Source organism: Callithrix jacchus, chromosome 7, assembly GCF_049354715.1.
Source record: "Callithrix jacchus isolate 240 chromosome 7, calJac240_pri, whole genome shotgun sequence".
Lineage (NCBI taxonomy): Eukaryota > Metazoa > Chordata > Mammalia > Primates > Cebidae > Callithrix > Callithrix jacchus.
This window is the reverse complement of record NC_133508.1, coordinates 72,842,927-72,859,674: the sequence shown is the minus strand read 5'-3', so window position 1 is coordinate 72,859,674 and position 16,748 is coordinate 72,842,927. Positions and strand designations below refer to the sequence as shown.

At 41.4% G+C, this 16,748-nt stretch overlaps 1 protein-coding gene across 4 annotated transcripts in view; it reads right to left on the bottom strand.

Moving 5' to 3' along the window:
* Window positions 1-16,748, bottom strand: part of THRAP3 (thyroid hormone receptor associated protein 3) — a 78,365-nt gene that overhangs the window by 23,004 nt on the left and 38,613 nt on the right. For 2 of the 4 annotated variants that reach the window (XM_078331238.1, XM_035250816.3), the window contains one exon: window positions 3,649-3,687. The exons of the other annotated variants lie outside the window; for them this stretch is intronic. The gene's annotated coding sequence lies outside the window, so the exon portion shown is untranslated. The remainder of the gene's footprint in view (window positions 1-3,648; window positions 3,688-16,748) is intronic. 4 annotated transcript variants of the gene reach the window in all.

Below are 16,748 nucleotides of genomic sequence, written 5' to 3'. Positions count from 1 at the left end.
ATTTGAGAGGCTAAGATAGGACAGATTGCAAAGTTACAATGAGCTGAGATTGCACAAGTGCACTGCAGCTCTGGGGGAAAGAGCAATACCCTATCTCCAAAAAAAAAAAAAGAAGAAAGTGGCTGAGCACAGTGGCTCACGCCTGAAATCCCAGTGCATTGGGAGGCCAAGGTGGGAGAACTGCTTGAGTCCAGGTGTTCAAGACTAGCCTGGACAACAGAGCAATATTTTGTGTCTACAAGGTAAAAAATTTTTAAATTGGCTAGGTGTGGTAGTCCTAGCTACTCAAGAGGCTAAGGTGTGAATGGCTTGAGACCAGGATTTTGAGACCAGCCTAAGAACATAGGGAGATTCCCCCATCTCTCCAAAAAAACCACAACTTTTTAAAATAAATTTTAAAAACAGAAAGTACCATTAAAAAAAATAAGATGAAATGACTGATTTTTAAAAACCACTCTGCTGTTTCATCAAAAGGAATTTCTTAGTAGTAGAAATCCCAAACAGATCAAGCCACAGCAGCAAATGGAAAACCTGATATGAAACCCTAAATGGGTAATACAAGAGATCACCAAGAATGAGGGTGTTTATTAATTTTGGTGCATACGGTCTTCTTTCTCTCAATAAGCAAAGAAGCTTTGAGACTAAGTCAGCTGTTAATAAAAGTACTGAGATGTGAGACAGGTTTCCCAGTTCTAACAGAAGAAACCCCATGCAATTTATCTTAGTTATATAGAGTGTGTGGCACATCCAGTCATAAGTAAAGAACCAACACTTTGTTCCAGCTCTTTATTAGAAAAGAGTCAACTTTCTTTCAGGGTAATTTTCCCACCAAGAAACAAATTGTCTTTTTCCTTTTCTCACCCTCCAGGAAAGAAGAGAGCCTCTAAGTTGCCCTGAGAAGTTAACACCTTGTCTACAAAGTGCACTGCACTTCTCCTCTATACTCTATCAGCGCCTTGGACATCTTCCGAGCAGCAAAAACTTTTAGGTGCCAATGTAGACATCTATCTAAGACGGTTAAGAGTAAGAAAGCTGTCAAAGATCACAAAGCTAGTTAATAGCCAAACCAGGTCAAAACTCCAGGGCTTATTCTATCACACTTCACTGCTGAGCAAGATTCTCTCAAGTGATGCTGCCTCTCGTCTGCGAAGGGAAAATAATAAACAAATATTTCTCCCCTCCTACCTCTCAGAATTTGAAGATCTCAGCTCAAAAGCTAACTTCTTAGAGGTTTGCCCTGACCACCCAATCAAAAGTAGCCACACAGTCATTTTCGAGGTCCAGTACATAGCTTATCTGTTTCTTCAGAACAAAATTCAGTATGTGAAACTATCTCGTTTACTTGATATTCTGTCTTTAATAAGAATGTAAGTTCTATAGCCGCAGCAACCTCATCTTTCTTATTTAATGCTGTATACCCAACGCTCAGAATAATAAATGCGTAACCAGTGTTTTTATTAATTCATTTTATCCTTGAGGAGGGCATTATTATATTCCATTTTACAGATAAGCATACTGAGACATAGAGAAGGTAATTAACTTGCCCAAAGTCATATAGCTTTAAGTGGGAAGACTGGATCTGGATCCAAAATCCAAACCATGATCAGCTCACTCATTCATTAATTCATTCAGACCGGGTCTCCCCATGTTGCCTAGGCTGGCCTCAAACTTCTAGGCTCAAAGGATCCTCTCTCCTCAGCCTCCCAAAGTACTGGGATTACATGCATGAGCCACCATGCCCAGACTCACTGTTGGCATATTTAACCACTATGTTATATTGCCTGTCAAGAGCCGTGTCTGGCATACAAAGAGTATTAACAAACTTGTGGAACAAATAAATGCCAAGTGTCTACCCTTACTGAGAGTACAATCTGGTAAAGGTAACAAGATATACATAAACTGAAAGGTGGTATTTATTTCTGATCTATTCAAATAAAACACTTGAATTTCAAGAACTTCCAGAAAGACAAAAAGCCTAGGAAGCTGCTATAGCTCCAGCTCACAGGGGCAACAATCAAAATTTTAGCGACATAATTTAGAGTAGGACTGAGAAACCAATAGGAAGACAGAGACAAAAAGTAATGAGTAAAAGACTGCTAAATGACGATGTCAAAAACCTACAGTTTTAATCTTGCCAAAACAATCACACTGTTGCAAGCTCAAAGATATTTCAATTTGGAGCTGATTTTTGGCAGTAGTGTCACTAAAAGTCAGAATAAAGAAATAAGTTATTCAGGAGTGGGAGGTGGAGGTGTAAACAAATAATTTACAATGAGAATATTAAAAATACATTTTGTTTTTGTGGTTGGTCTTAAGCATTATTTTGGGATTCTCTGGGTTCAATCTTGTCAAATGGAGACCTTTATTTCCGTCACAAGTTCAGGGATATCTATCTATGTCTGCTTAGTAACAGACTGTCTAACTTTCTATTTTAACTTGGGTCAGAAATAAAAATCCATCTAGATGACTTCCACAACAGGTGGATATTAACAGACTTTGAAAGAGAAAAAAAAAAGGCAACAAGTTAGTGGAAAAGGAAACACTCATTTCAACACTCAGAAACTAGAGTAAACTAAGAAGCTAATTTTCATTAAGATGAAGAAAAGCTGCCATGTAAATACAAAGCCAAACTTAACACTTCTGCCCATATTAAGCTTACTAGAACTGACAAGTGTACTCAAGAGCTACAATATTGTGACACCCTCCAACTCCTACTGCCAGAGCTTCCTCTTTAATGTAAATTGAAACTAATTGTTTTATTTATGTATTTATCTTAATTATTACTTTTTTCTTTTGAGATGGAGTTTCACTTTTGTTGCCCAGGCTAATCTCAACTCACTGCAACCTCTGCCTCCCAGGTTCAAGTGATTCTCCTGCCTCAGCCTCCCAAGTAGCTGGGACTACAGGCACCCACCACCATAGCCAGCTAATTTTTATATTTTTAGTAAAGACAGGGCTTCACCATGTTGACCAGGCTGGTCTCAAATTCCTGACCTCAGGTGATCTGCCCACCTCGGCCTCCCAAAGAACTGCTGGGATTACAGGCATGAGCCACCATGTCTGGCCATTTTTTAATTTTTATTTTTGAGACAGGGTCTCACACTCTGTCACCCAGTCTGCAGTGCTAGTAGCATAATCATGGCTCACTGTAGCCTGGACCTCCCAGACTCAAGCAATTCTCTCACCTCAGTCTCCCAAATAGCTGGGACCACAGACATGCACCAACATGCCCAATGCCCAGCTAATTCATTTTTTTGTAGAGAAGGAGGGTCACACTACGTTGCCCAGGCTGGCCTCAAACTCCTGGCTTCAAGTGATTCTCTCAGCTCAGCCTCCCAAAGTGCTGGAATTATAGGCATATGCCACTGTGGCTAGCCAAAACTACTTTTTAAAATAATAATATACCTTGTAAATTAACTGGGGTAACATCAGATGAAAACTATGCCAGCAAATAACTAAATGAATCACTTAAGTCATTCAGGAAGACCCCAGATAGTGGATACCACTGACAAATTAAAACAGGTGCTATCCTTGCCTTCATGGAGTTTATCATCCAGAGGTTCAGCTAGACAATAAGCAAGCAAGCAAAAGTATAATTATAAATTCTGGTCAGAGTTGGCAAACAATGAAGTGCGAATAATGACTTACTTAAATAAGATGATCAAGAGATGGCATTTCAGCTGTCACCTGAAGATGAAAAGAGACCACATAAAAAGAAAGAGGAAGAGAAATGTCTAAAAAGTAGGAGGGTCGGCTGGGCCTAGTGGCTCACGCCTATAATCCCAGCACTTTGGGAGGCCAAGGCGGGTGGATCACAAGGTCAAGAGATCGAGACCATCCTGGTCAACATGGTGAAACCCCATCTCTACTAAAAATACAAAAATTAACTGGGCACGGTTGCGCACGCCTGTAGTCCCAGCTACCCGGGAGGCTGAGGCAGGAGAATTGCTTGAACCCAGAAGGCGGAGGTTGCGGTGAGCCGAGATCGTGCCATTGCACTCCAGTCTGGGCAACAACAGTGAAACTCCGTCTCAAGAAAATACAAAAAAATTAGCTGGGCATGGCGGTACGCACCTGTAATCCTAGCTACTCAGGAGGCTGAGGCAGGAGAATCCCTTGAACCTGGGAGGCGGAAGTTTCAGTAAGCTGAGCTCATGCCACTGTACACCAGCCTAGGTGACAGAGCAAGACTCTGTCTCAAAAAAAAAAAAGGCCAGGAGCAGTGGCTCACACCTGTAATCCCAGCACTTTGGGAGGCCAAGGAGGGAGGATCACCTGAGGTCGGAGTTTGAGATGAGCCTGATCAACATGAAGAAACCCCATCTCTACTAAAAATACAAAATTAGCCAGGCATGGTGGCATATGTCTGTAATCCCAGCTACTCGGGAGGCTGAGGCAGAATAATCACGTGAACCTGGGAGGTGGAGGTTGTGGTGAGTCGAGATCATGCCACTGCACTCCAGCCTGGGCAACAAGAATGAAACTCCTGGGCCGGGCACGGTGGCTCATGCCTATAATCCCAGCACTTTGGGAGGCCGAGGCGGGTGGATCACGAGGTCAAGAGATCAAGACCATCCTGGTCAACATGGTGAAACCCCAACTCTACTAAAAATACAAAAAAATTAGCTGGGCACTGTGGTGCGTGCCTGTAATCCCAGCTACTCAGGAGGCTGAGGCAGGAGAATTGCCTGAACCCAGGAGGTGGAGGTTGCGGTGAGCCAAGATCGCGCCATTGCACTCCAGCCTGGGTAACAAGAGCGAAACTCCGTCACAAAAATAATAATTAAAAAAAAGAGTGAAACTTCTTCTCAAAAAAAAAAAAAAACCAAAAATATAATACACGCACACACTTTAGTATGGAGACAATCAACACTAAAGCCACCCAAATTACCAAAATTGTTTCCATCTTTGTTGGTAACTCATACAGAACTCCCAAATTGATTTTAAAGACCTTTCAACTTCACTGTGATTACACATACCTTGTTTCATGTCTAACATTTCTTCCATGCCATGCTCAAAAAAAAATTCATGGGAAGTGGGGCAAATATCACCCTGGAAATCAATTTAGTACCGTTTACATGTTACAAGTACCTAACCCCATTTGGTTTCTGTTCAAACTAAAATTCATGCAAAATAAAGTTTTGCTTCCTTGTTAATATCTTCTCTTCCTGGAGATGCAGTTTCACTTAAAATATTATGAAAAGGTTCAGTCCCTAAGAACTGTGGCGGAACAGGGATACAGCTCATGTACATAAAATGTGCCTCAGGTAAAAACATGTTCACTCAAATATAACTATTTGGGGTTAAAAAGCTCTCACAATTAATGTAGGTGAGGTAGCCATATTCCTACAACAGCATTATAAATGAATCCAACACCTAAACAAGTATCAATCAATACTTACTATCTAGCTGTGCCTAGCATGTTAAGGATGCTGCAATATAGGATTTAGTTCCAAAACTGCTACTTAAGGACCTGGCATGTATGATCTGAATACCCCCCACTTCCTAACATTCCTCAGATGACACAGTTTCATATCCACGTATCACCATGTTTGTCCCACAACTGATTCCAGTTTGTCCTTCCTCAGTGGACACACTGAATTTAATGCAATTTTCCAAATGTGGTCTAATAAAGAACTACATAGACACTATCCCAAGATTTCTCTTTTTGGAAATCATATCACATGTTGATTCAGGGTGAGCTCAGAGTCACTAAGGCTTTAAGTCCTTTTCCAGAAATGATTTTTCAGCTGCAAGATATCCTCTTCCATCTTGCATTTATGTAACTACTGCTCTATTTCTACTCCCCTTTTTATTTAAAATTCAAGTACAGAATTTCAAACCACCTTCTGAAGTCACTTCAGATATATTTCTGTCACTTGGAAAAAGAATTTATTTTCAAACTGTTCTGCAGAGCCACTTGAGAGAGCAGCACAAACTCATCATTCTTTTCAAAAGCCCAAGCCTTCTTGACTCAAACTACTTGTCTAATTACCAAGCAGATCAGTGGTCCTTGGAAGGACAGACATGTTTTACTTAAAACACAATTGTGTTAAAAAAAAAAATTAATCCTTACATTTATGGTCAAAATCCAATTAATGCCTGGCACAGTGACTCATGCCTGTAATTTTAGCACTTTGGGAGGCCGAGGCGGGCAGATCACCTGAGGTCAGGAGTTTGAGACCAGCCTGGCCAACCTGGCCAACATGGCAAAACCTCATCTCTACTTAAAAAAAAAAAAAAAAAAAAAAAAAAATTGGCTGGGCGTGGTGGCAGGCACCTGTAATCCCAGGTACTCGGGAGGCTGAGGCAGGAGAATCACTTGAACCCAGGAGGCAGAGGTTGCAGTGAGCCAAGATCGCACCATTGCACTCCAGCCTGGGTGACACAGTGAAACTCCATCTCAGAAAAAAACAAAAAACAAAAATATAATTGACCATAAATGCAAGGATTCATTTGGTTTTCCACCTTTGTCGAAAACCGGGAGACCAGCCTGACCAACCTAGCTCTACTAGAAATACAAAAACTAGCCAGGCGTGGTGGCAGGTGCCTGTAATCTCCCAGCTAATTGGGAGACTGAAGCAGGAGAATCCCTTGAACCTGGGAGGGGGAGGTTGCAGTTGAGCCAAAACCATGCCATTGTACTTGTTGCCTGGGCAACAAGCATGCAATTCCATCTTAAACAATAGAAATAAGGCCAGGTGTGATGGCTCATGCCTGTAATCCCAGCACTTTGGGAGGCCGAGGCAGGCAGATCACAAGGTCAGGAGATCAAGACCATCCTGGCCAATATGGTGAAACCCTGCCTCTACTAAAATACAAAAAATTAGCCGGGTGTGATGGTGAGCGCCTGTAGTCCCACCTACTCGGGAAGCTGAGGCAGGGGAATCGCTTGAACCCAGGAGGTGGAGGTTAAAGTGAGCCAAGATCGTGCTACTGCACTCCAGCCTGACGACAGAGCAAGACTTCATCTAAAAAATAAAACATAAAACAAACCAAAAAAGTGGATACAAGTCCCTTGTTGGATGTATGACTTGCAGATATTTTCTCTCATTTTGTAGGTTTTCTTTTCACTTTTTAATTGATTTTTTTTGAGATGGAGTCTCCCTCTATTGCCCAGGCTGCAGTGCAGTGGTGTGATCTTGGCTTACTGCAACCTCCACCTCCCAGGTTCAAGTGATTCTCCTGCCTCAGTCTCCTGAGTGGCTGGGATTACAGGCACATGCCACCACACCCAGCTAATTTTTGTATTTTTAGTAAAGACAGGGTTTCACCATGTTGGTCAGGGTGGTCTCGAACTCCTGACCTCATGATCCACCCACCTTGGTCTCCTCAAGTGCTGGAATTATAGGCATGAGGCACTGTGCCCAGCTGAACTCTTATTTTTCTTTTGTTGCTTGTACTTTGTGTGTCATGTCTGAGCAGGTTTTGCCTAACCCAAGGTCACAAATGATCCATTATGATTTAATTTTTATGAAGCATGAAATAAGGGTCCAGCTTTATTTATTTAGAGATAGGATTTCATTTTGTCACTCAGGCTGGAGTGTAGTAGTGCAATCTTGACTCATTGTAGCCTCAACCTCCTGATGGTCTTCAAGTGATCCGCCCACCTCAGCCTCCTGAGTAGCTGAGGATCTCCCTATGTTGTCCAGACTGGTCTCAAACTCCTGGGCTCAAGCAATCCATTCAACTAAGCCCCCAGAAAGCATTGGGATTACAGGTGTGAGCCACCACACCTGGTCCAACTTTATTCTTTTGCATGTGGCTATCTAGATGTCCCAGTACCATTTGTTGAAAAGATTATTCTTATTGCGCCACTGCACTCCAGCCTGGGCAACAAGAATGAAACTCCATCTCAAAAAAAAAAAAAAAAAAAAAAAAAAGTCTATTCTTTCCCACTGAATTGTCCTGGCACCTTTGTCAAAAACCAATTAATCATAAACATAAGGATTCATTTCCAGACTCTCAATTTTACTCTACTGACCTGTCTGTCTCTCCTTATGTCAATACCACAGTCTTAATTACTGTTGCCATAGCACATTTTTAAATTAAAAAAATGTGAGTCCTCCAACTTTCCTCTTTTTCAAAATAGTTTTGGCTATTCTGATTATATGTCCATATGAATTTTAGAATCAGCATGCCAATTTCTGCAAAAAGACCATCTGGGATTTTGACGGAGTGTGTGCTGAATCTGTAGATCAAACTGGAGAATACTGCCATTTTAACAATAGTGAGTCTTCCAATTCTATGAACATGAAACGTCTTTCCACAATGTTTCACAGTTTTCTGAATACAAGTTTTATAATGGCTTTTGTTAAATTTATTCCTGGCTAATAAAATATATTAACAAAATATAAATTTAACAGAATGTATTACTTTGATGCTACTGGAAATGAAATTACTTACGATTCATTTTCACTTGTTAACAATTTCATTTTCTTACTGTTCATTGCTACTATACAGAAATATAGCTCATTTCTTATTTTTTTGTGTGTAGACAGGTATCGTGCGTGCGTGTGTGTGTGTGAGTGTGTGTGGTGGAGTCTTGCTCTTTCGACCAGGCTGGAGTGCAGTGGTGCGATTTTGGCTCACTGCAACTTCTGCCTACTGGGTTCAATCAATTCTCCTGCCTCAGCCTCCCCAGTAGTTGGGATCACAGGTGCGTACCACAATGCCCAGCTAATATTTTTTTTACTCTACTAAAGTAGAGACAAGGTTTTGCCATGTTGGCTAGGATGGTCTCGAACTCCTGATCTCAAATGATCTGCTGCCTTGGTTTCCCAAAGTGCTGGGATTACAGGTGTGAGCCACCATGCCTGGTCTCATTTTGTATATTGATCTTGTATGCTGCAACCTTGCTAAATTCATTTATTAGCTCTAATGGGTTTTTAGTGGAATCCTTAGGTTTTTCTATTTAAGATTATACCATCTGCAAAAAGATATGATTTTACCTGTTTATCAATTTAGATGCCTGGTGTTTCATTTTCTTGCCTAAATTGCTCTGTCTAGAAGGTCTAGTACAATGGTAAATAAAATGGTGAGAGTGGACAGCCTTGTCTTGGTTCCTCATCTTAAGAAGAAAGCATTCAGTCTTGCACCTTTAAAATATGATGTTAGCTGTAAATTTTCATAGATGCCCTTTATCATATTGAGGAAATTTCCTACTTTGTTGACTGTTTTTATAATGAGAGGGTGTTGGATTTTATTGACTTGTGTCTACTGAGATTTTCCCATCTTAGAAGAATGGGAAAAGTTTCTGAGAACTGACCCCATGTGAGCCTGCACTCCTTTATCCCTCAACCAGGCTTCAGGACTGAGTCTTTACTCGGCTGAGAAGACAGCATACTTTTCCAGATTAGATGACGCTACATTTGATGACTCTTAGGTAACAGGTAACACAGAAGAGTTAACCAAATAAGCTTAACAATTCAGGATACCAAGCCCAGGAGGCTACAAAATGAACCAGAAACCATATCTGATTTGTTTTCCATTTTATCTTCAGTGCTTTGCACAGTGCTTAACCAGAGCGGACACTCTGTACTTGCTAAATCAATAAACATGCTCTTTCACACTTCCTCTTCAATCTCTATTCTCTTCACCGCATAAGCAGGAATAATAATTTTAAAAGTCAGTTTATCAAATATTAACAATAAAGCCCAAGAATTATGTATGTATCACAGCTCTGCTAACCTAGAAATTGAGATCATTCTCATCCCTTCTACATCTCATTCAAAGGCACAGACCAAACTGATCTCATCATTAGGGAGACACACTTCATTTACTTGTGTTACGTTTGAACAAAACTTCATTGCCATCAAAATCCAGTCAAGAGAGCCACGCTTTCAACAGTCACTAAAGGGAAGAAGTAGAAATTCTTGATGAACAAGCCATAAACTGATAGAGATAAGATAGCCAAAAATACCAAGAAAGAAATAAGGCCACCCATAAAGTGTTTTAGACAAAGCAATGGGCCTGACTTGTGCTCTGAATGCCTCTGGAGGAAAGCAGAGCTCAGGTGAAATATGAAACATGTTTACTATTTTACTCTTTTCTCTGGAGATCATCTTCTCCTGAGTAAAAGAGAGACAGAAACAGAATAGAGGGCAGCTATGGTATCTCTAGATTAATACCTTGCCAATGCTTCATACTCCACCCCATCTCTGAAGAAATCAAATCAGAGACCCCTTTATGTGCTCTGCTATTAAGTGGCTCTCAAGTTATTAAGTAAAGTAAATCAGTAAATACTAATTTCAATTCTAAGGTCTTAAATTTATAGAAAAGAATGTCCACATGTGCACTGGGTACTCTCCTAAAAAGCAGGGGTGATGTTCCTCTGGGGAGAATGGTTATTTTACTGTTTAAAAATTTTAAAGATAAGCCAGGTACGGTGGCTCACACCAGTAATCCCAGCACTTTGGGAGGCCGAAGCGGGTGGATCATGAGGTCAGGAGCTCAAGGCCAGCCTGGCCAACATAGTGAAACCCCATCTCTACTAAAAATACAAAAAATCAGCCAGGCATGGTGGTTCACGCCTGTAATCCCAGCTACTCAGGAGGCGGAGACAGGAGAATTGCTTGAACCCGGGATGTGGAGGCTGCAGTGAGCCGAGATCATGCCACTGTACTCCAGCTCGATAGAGCAAGACTCCATCGCAAAAAAAAAAAAAAAAAAAAAAAAAATTTTTTTTTTTTTTAAGCTATCAGCTGGGTGTGGTGACTCAAACTTGTAATCCCAGCACTTTGGGAGGCTAAGGAAGTAGGCTTGCTTGAGCCCAGAAGTTCAAAACCAGCGTGGACAACATGGCAAGATCCCATCTCTACAAATAAAAAATACAAAAATTAGCCAGGGCCAGGTGCAGTGGCTCACGCCTGTAACCCCAGTACTTTGGGAGGCCAAAGAGGGTGAATTCAAGGGGTGGCCAGCCTGGCCAAGGTGTTAAAACCCCGTCTCTATGAAAAATACAAAAATTAGCTGGGCGTGGTAGTATACTACTATAATTCCAGCTACTTGGGAGGCTGAGGCAGAAGAACTGCTTGAACCTGGAAGGCAGAGATTGTAGTGATCCACGATTGCCACCGTACTCCAGCCTGGGTGACAGAATGAGACGCTGTCTCCAAAAAAAAAAAAATTAGCTGGGTATGGTGGTGAACACCTGTAGTCCCAGCTACTCAAGAGGCTGAGGCAGGAGGATTGCTTAAGCCCAGGAAGTGAAGCCTGCAGTGAGCTGTGATTATACTACTGCAACCCAGCTTGGGTGATAGAGCAAGACCCTGTCTCAAAAAAAAAACAACAAACAATAAAATAATATAGTAAAAGTCTGCAACCAAGTGCAGTGGCTGACGCCTATAATCCCAGCACTCTGGGAGGCCGATGCAGGCAGATCACCTGAGGCCAGGAGTTCAAGACCAGCCTGGCCAACATGGTGAAATACCATCTCTACCAAAAATACAAAAATTAGCTGGGCTAGTGGCGGGCACCTGTAGTCCCAGCTTCTCAGGAGGCTGAGGCAAGAGAATCACCAGAGCCTGGAAGACAGAGGTTGCAGTGAGCTGAGATCGTGACACTGCACTCCAGCCTGGGCAGCAGCTAGAGACTCTGTCTCAAAACAAACAGACAAATAAAAAACTAATGTTGGACACATGGATTACTTTTCTAAGTAGCCACTGAAGTTTCGCTCCTGGCCATGGTAGTTTGTGTCTATGGTCCAACCTACTTGAGCCCAGGAGTTCAAGGCTACACTGAGCTATCACTGTCATTGCACTCCAGCCTGAGCAACAGAGAAATACAGGTCTATACTTAAAAAAGTTTCCCCAAGAATAAGCTCTGAAGTAGTTTAAAGTACAGCAATTAAGGAATGGCAAGCCTGGCATAACACTGCCAATGTGATAAATACTGGACCAGCTCTAATCTATGGAGGTTCAATTTCAAGTCCTCCAAAAACTCAATCTCTGTTCTTCCTTTTCTAGTCTTTCTTGGGATAATAAACAAGTACATTAAGTCATCTGTCTCTCAGAAAATTCATACTAAACTGCATAGAAAAAAAATGATGCTTTTTCTGTTACCTTTAATGTGAGAAAAAGGGTAATTCCTTTCTCTTTTTTTTTTTTTTGAGACAGAGTCTTACTCTGTTGTCCAGGCTGGAGTGCAGTAGCACACGATTGCAGCTCAACCTTCACCTCTTGGGTTCAAGTGATTCTCCTGCCTCAGCCTCCCAAGTAGTTGGAATCAAAGCTGCATGCTATCACACCCAGCTAATTTTTATATTTTTAGTAGAGATGGGATTTCACCATATTGGCCAGACTGGTCTTGAACCCCTGACCTCAAGTGATCCACATGCCTCGGCCACCCAAAATGCTGGGATTACTAGGTGTGAGCCACTGCGCCCACTCTAGGGTAATTTCTTTCTAACAATACTGCTATTCACTTTGGATGTTTTGGACTCCCAGTTGTAAAACAGACCTGTTCGGACAGAGCTCAGTCTCTGAAAGCCCCCAGATGCCCCTATTCTGTGAGTGGGTATGGGGAATATGGGCTCCCGTCTATCCAGCAGGGAGCCCACCCTACCTCTTCTTGACTTACCTCCTTTCCAGCCCAAGTATCAATTAATAAATAACGAAAGATGCTTCTCTGGACTCCTGTTTGGCCATTACTAACTGTTTTCTTCTCCCCACAAAGTATCACTACCCCTGGAATTGGGTGGAACTGATCCTTCTCGCTGCCATTAGTAGGTAAGAAGCTGAAAAAACATAACTACTGCCAAACAAGTGTTCAGGCTCCCTAAATGAAAGAAACTTACCAAAACTAAGGCTCCTACTGAATAAACCACAAACCCTTATTTGGGGCATGTGCTTTTACCCCTATTTTTCACCAGTAAAACGATTATTTGGAACAGCTCTATCACTGACAAATTAAAAAAAAGGTAAAAGTTATGCATGAATAAAGTGGGACATTCCTTTTTACCACTTCAGCCATGTCCTAAAAAACTTGAATTAGGTAGTAAAAAAACACTCTGCTTTTAAAGGAGAATCACCCCCACCCACACAAACACATACACTGTCATTCCACCAACTCTGAAATTAACTGTAGAAATTATTTAAGATTCATATAATCTACTCCTTTTTTTAAAACAAGCCAATCTCCCTGAAAATCGGTATCAACTGTCCAAAAACTTGGTAACTTACCTTCTGACTGTACTTAAACTTATCACTTGCATCTGAGACAATCCAAATTCAGGTAGCACCAACCTCACTTGGAAATGAGAGGTTCCAGAGCAAGCCAGAGCTCAGCTACAGAATCGTACTGGGGTGAGGGACACTGTGCTGCTGGCTTCTTTCCATCAGAACCAGCAAGAGATCACATTTCCTTCCCTCTTTTCAGCAAGTGAATTAGTTTCTGCTCCTATCATATGGCAAACTCCACTCCTTCCATCATTTACTTTTTAAAGAAACAGGACCACATTACTTCTAAGTAACTTGAAGAGGTGGAGAAAATTCATGAGAAATGTATTTTTCCATGGGCCACAAAATACAGCAGCCAGAGGGGCACTGATTATCTCAAGGCTGACTTCCACACAGGAATTGAAATTTTTGTTTGTTGTTGTTTTTTTGAGACAGAGTCTGGCTCTGTTGCTCAGGTTGGAGTGCAGTAGCTCAATCTCAGCTCACTGCAACCTCTGCCTCCCGGGTTCAAGCAATTCTTCTATCTTAGCCTTCCGAGTAGCTGGGATTACAGGTGCGAGTCACCTAGGTCTCACCATGTTGTCCAAGCTAGTCTCGAACTCCTGACCTCAAATGATCTGCCTGCCTCATCTTCCCAAAGTGCTGCATTACAGGCGTGAGGCACCAAGTCTGGACCATTTCACAATTTTAAAAATAATTTTTGGGGGACAGGGGGCAAGGGAAGGGAGAGCATTAGGAGAAACAGCTAATGCATGCGGGGGTTAAAACCTAGATGACAAGTTGATAGGTGCAGCAAACCACCATGGCACATGTATACCTATGTAACAAACCGGCATGTTCTGCACATGTATCCTGGGACTTAAGTAAAATAAAAAAATAAAAATAATTTTTGCTTTCTCCTTAAAGCAGATTTCACAACTGCTATACTTTACAGTTATTTAGTAAGATTGGAGTCTATGCTTCAAAAATGTGACCCCAAAAATACCAAGAGCATTCTTCTGTTCATCTTATCAAGATTTACTGAACACTTACTGTGCCGTGCACGGCACGTGCACTACACTCAGAAACACTAAATAAGTTTCCTGTCTTGCTGTACCTAACTGTAAGTAGAAAATTATTTTTTAATCTTTTCAGGTTCATAATGGGACTTTGGAGGTTTTTGTTTGCTCTGGTAAACAGTGTAAAAAGCACCAGAGTAAAGTTGAAAAGATCACTAGTAGTAAGATCTTTTCCAAGTTGCTTCTCTTTGAACTAAAGTTTTCTTATGTGCTAACAAGGATGACACTTTGGCTAATAATAATGTTTCATACTGGTTCATTAATTTTGACAAATGTACCATACTAATATAAAATGTTAATTAGAGTGGAAATGGCATGGGGTACATAGGAACTGTTATGGGTCCAGTTGTGACCTATCTACCCATCCAAATCATATATGGGAAGTCCTAACCCCTAGTGCCTCAGAATGCAACCTCATTTGAGAGTCTTTACTGAGGTATATGATGCTTATAGAAAGGGGAAATTTGGAACCTGATATGTGGGGTGAAGACAATAGAGACACAGGGAAAAGACTGGCCCTCTAGAAGCCAAGCAGAGAGGCCTGGAACAGATCCTTCTGTCATAGCTCTCTGGAAGAACCAATCCTGCCGACATCTTTATTTTGAATTTCTAGCCTCCAGAACTGTGAGACAATAAAACTGCTGTTGCTGAAGCCTCCCATTTGTGGTACTTTATTATAGCAGCTCTAGCAAATAAAGAAACTCTGTATATCTTCACAATTTTCAATAAATCTTCAACTATTCTCAAACAGATATTTTTTAAAAAGATAAGGGTAATGTTACCTACATTTCACAGTTAAGACCAAATCTCTGCATAATCCCCACAGACAGTAAGTAACTAAGTTGAGACTAGAATCCACATTCCATTCAGGTTGTCCATATGCCCATAATGCAATGTTACTTCAAGAGGTGCACTAAAGTGGGTGTTAGGTGAGGAAATATACTAAAGCAAATTATCAATCTAAAATGCCCAGCCCAAAATGGACAAGTCACTTTATAACACTGGGCCAGGTTCTGCAGTAAGTAGGGGCTTTGGCAGCAAAAATGAACTGGGTTCAATCTTGGCTCTGCCACCCATTCCTGGACAAAATACTTACTCTCTCCTTCTTCCAAATGTGACCTACCACTTACAGTACTGCTGTGAGAATTAAGGAAGTATATACAAAGTGCTTGATATACAACATGTGAGTAAACACCTTAAGCTACATTTAGCCACAGAACCACAGTGGTTGGAGGGAGATATTTAGGAACTTCCCTGGGAGTAAACGGATTTCGTAACTGATTCTATTTTCTTACTATTTATTAATACCTGCCTAAAAGTAATAAGTAATCAGATCTCTTCCTACACAGCAATACAGCATTTTATATCTTTACTGGCTAAATGAGCATGTGTCACACTGAAGAGGTGTACTAGAAGGGAAGGTCATATTACCAGAAAAGACAATTCAAATGGCCACATTCACCTCTGAAACACAAATCTCTTTGATGCTGAATGTTAGCAGAAAAAATCAACAGCAAGCTAAAAGTTCATTTAGAACTTTTTCATCAAAATATCCCCAGCGTAGGCAACTTGAGATACTCCTCTGAGAATTCATTCAATTGTGTCTATTAAGCTCAGGATCATCTATGCAATTAATCACAGTGAAAAAAGAATGAACAGTACAGCTGGCGGCTTAAAAAAAATCAATTCACCCTAGGGGCTCCTCTCCTATGGCTCTTAGGGAGGGTAGAAGCAATTTTAATTCCCATTTTAAATGAGTATGTGTTACCATTGGGGAATATTTTCTTCTCATTCCTTAGAAAAATTCTCAGCTTTCGGCCGGGCGCGGTGGCTCAAGCCTGTAATCCCAGCACTTTGGGAGGCCGAGGCAGGTAGATCACGAGGTTGAGAGATCGAGACCAACCTGGTCAACATGGTGAAACCCCGTCTCTACTAAAAATACAAAAAAATTAGCTGGGCATGGTGGCGCGTGCCTGTAATCCCAGCTACTCAGGAGGCTGAGGCAGGAGAATTGCCTGAACCAAGGAGGCGGAGGTTGCAGTGAGCCGAGATCGCGCCATTGTACTCCAGCCTGGGTAACAAGAGCGAAACTCCGTCTCAAAAAAAAAAAAAAAAAAAAAGAAAAAGAAAAATTCTCAGCTTTCTTAACTTAATAAAGACACTATAATCTACACTAACAACCTGTGGTTTCCTTCTAGCACTTATTATGTTTTTTTTTTTTTTTTTGCAGGGTTAATTCACTTCATTTTTCTTGTATAAAAACCCTATGATGCAGCCACAGATGGAGTTTGGGTCCTCCGCACAGAGACTGGTGTGGGTCTTGACAAGGTGGTCAGTGAATTCCTGATAGGGAGACTTGGTGAATATAGTCTCCTTCCAGAGGTTGGGGGTCAGGTAGCTGTAAGTCTTAGAGATGGCATCAAAGGTGGCCTTGGCGAAGTTGCCCAGGGTGGCAGTGCAGCCCCTGGCTGAGGTGTAGCAGTCACTGATACCAGCCATCATGAGCAGCTTC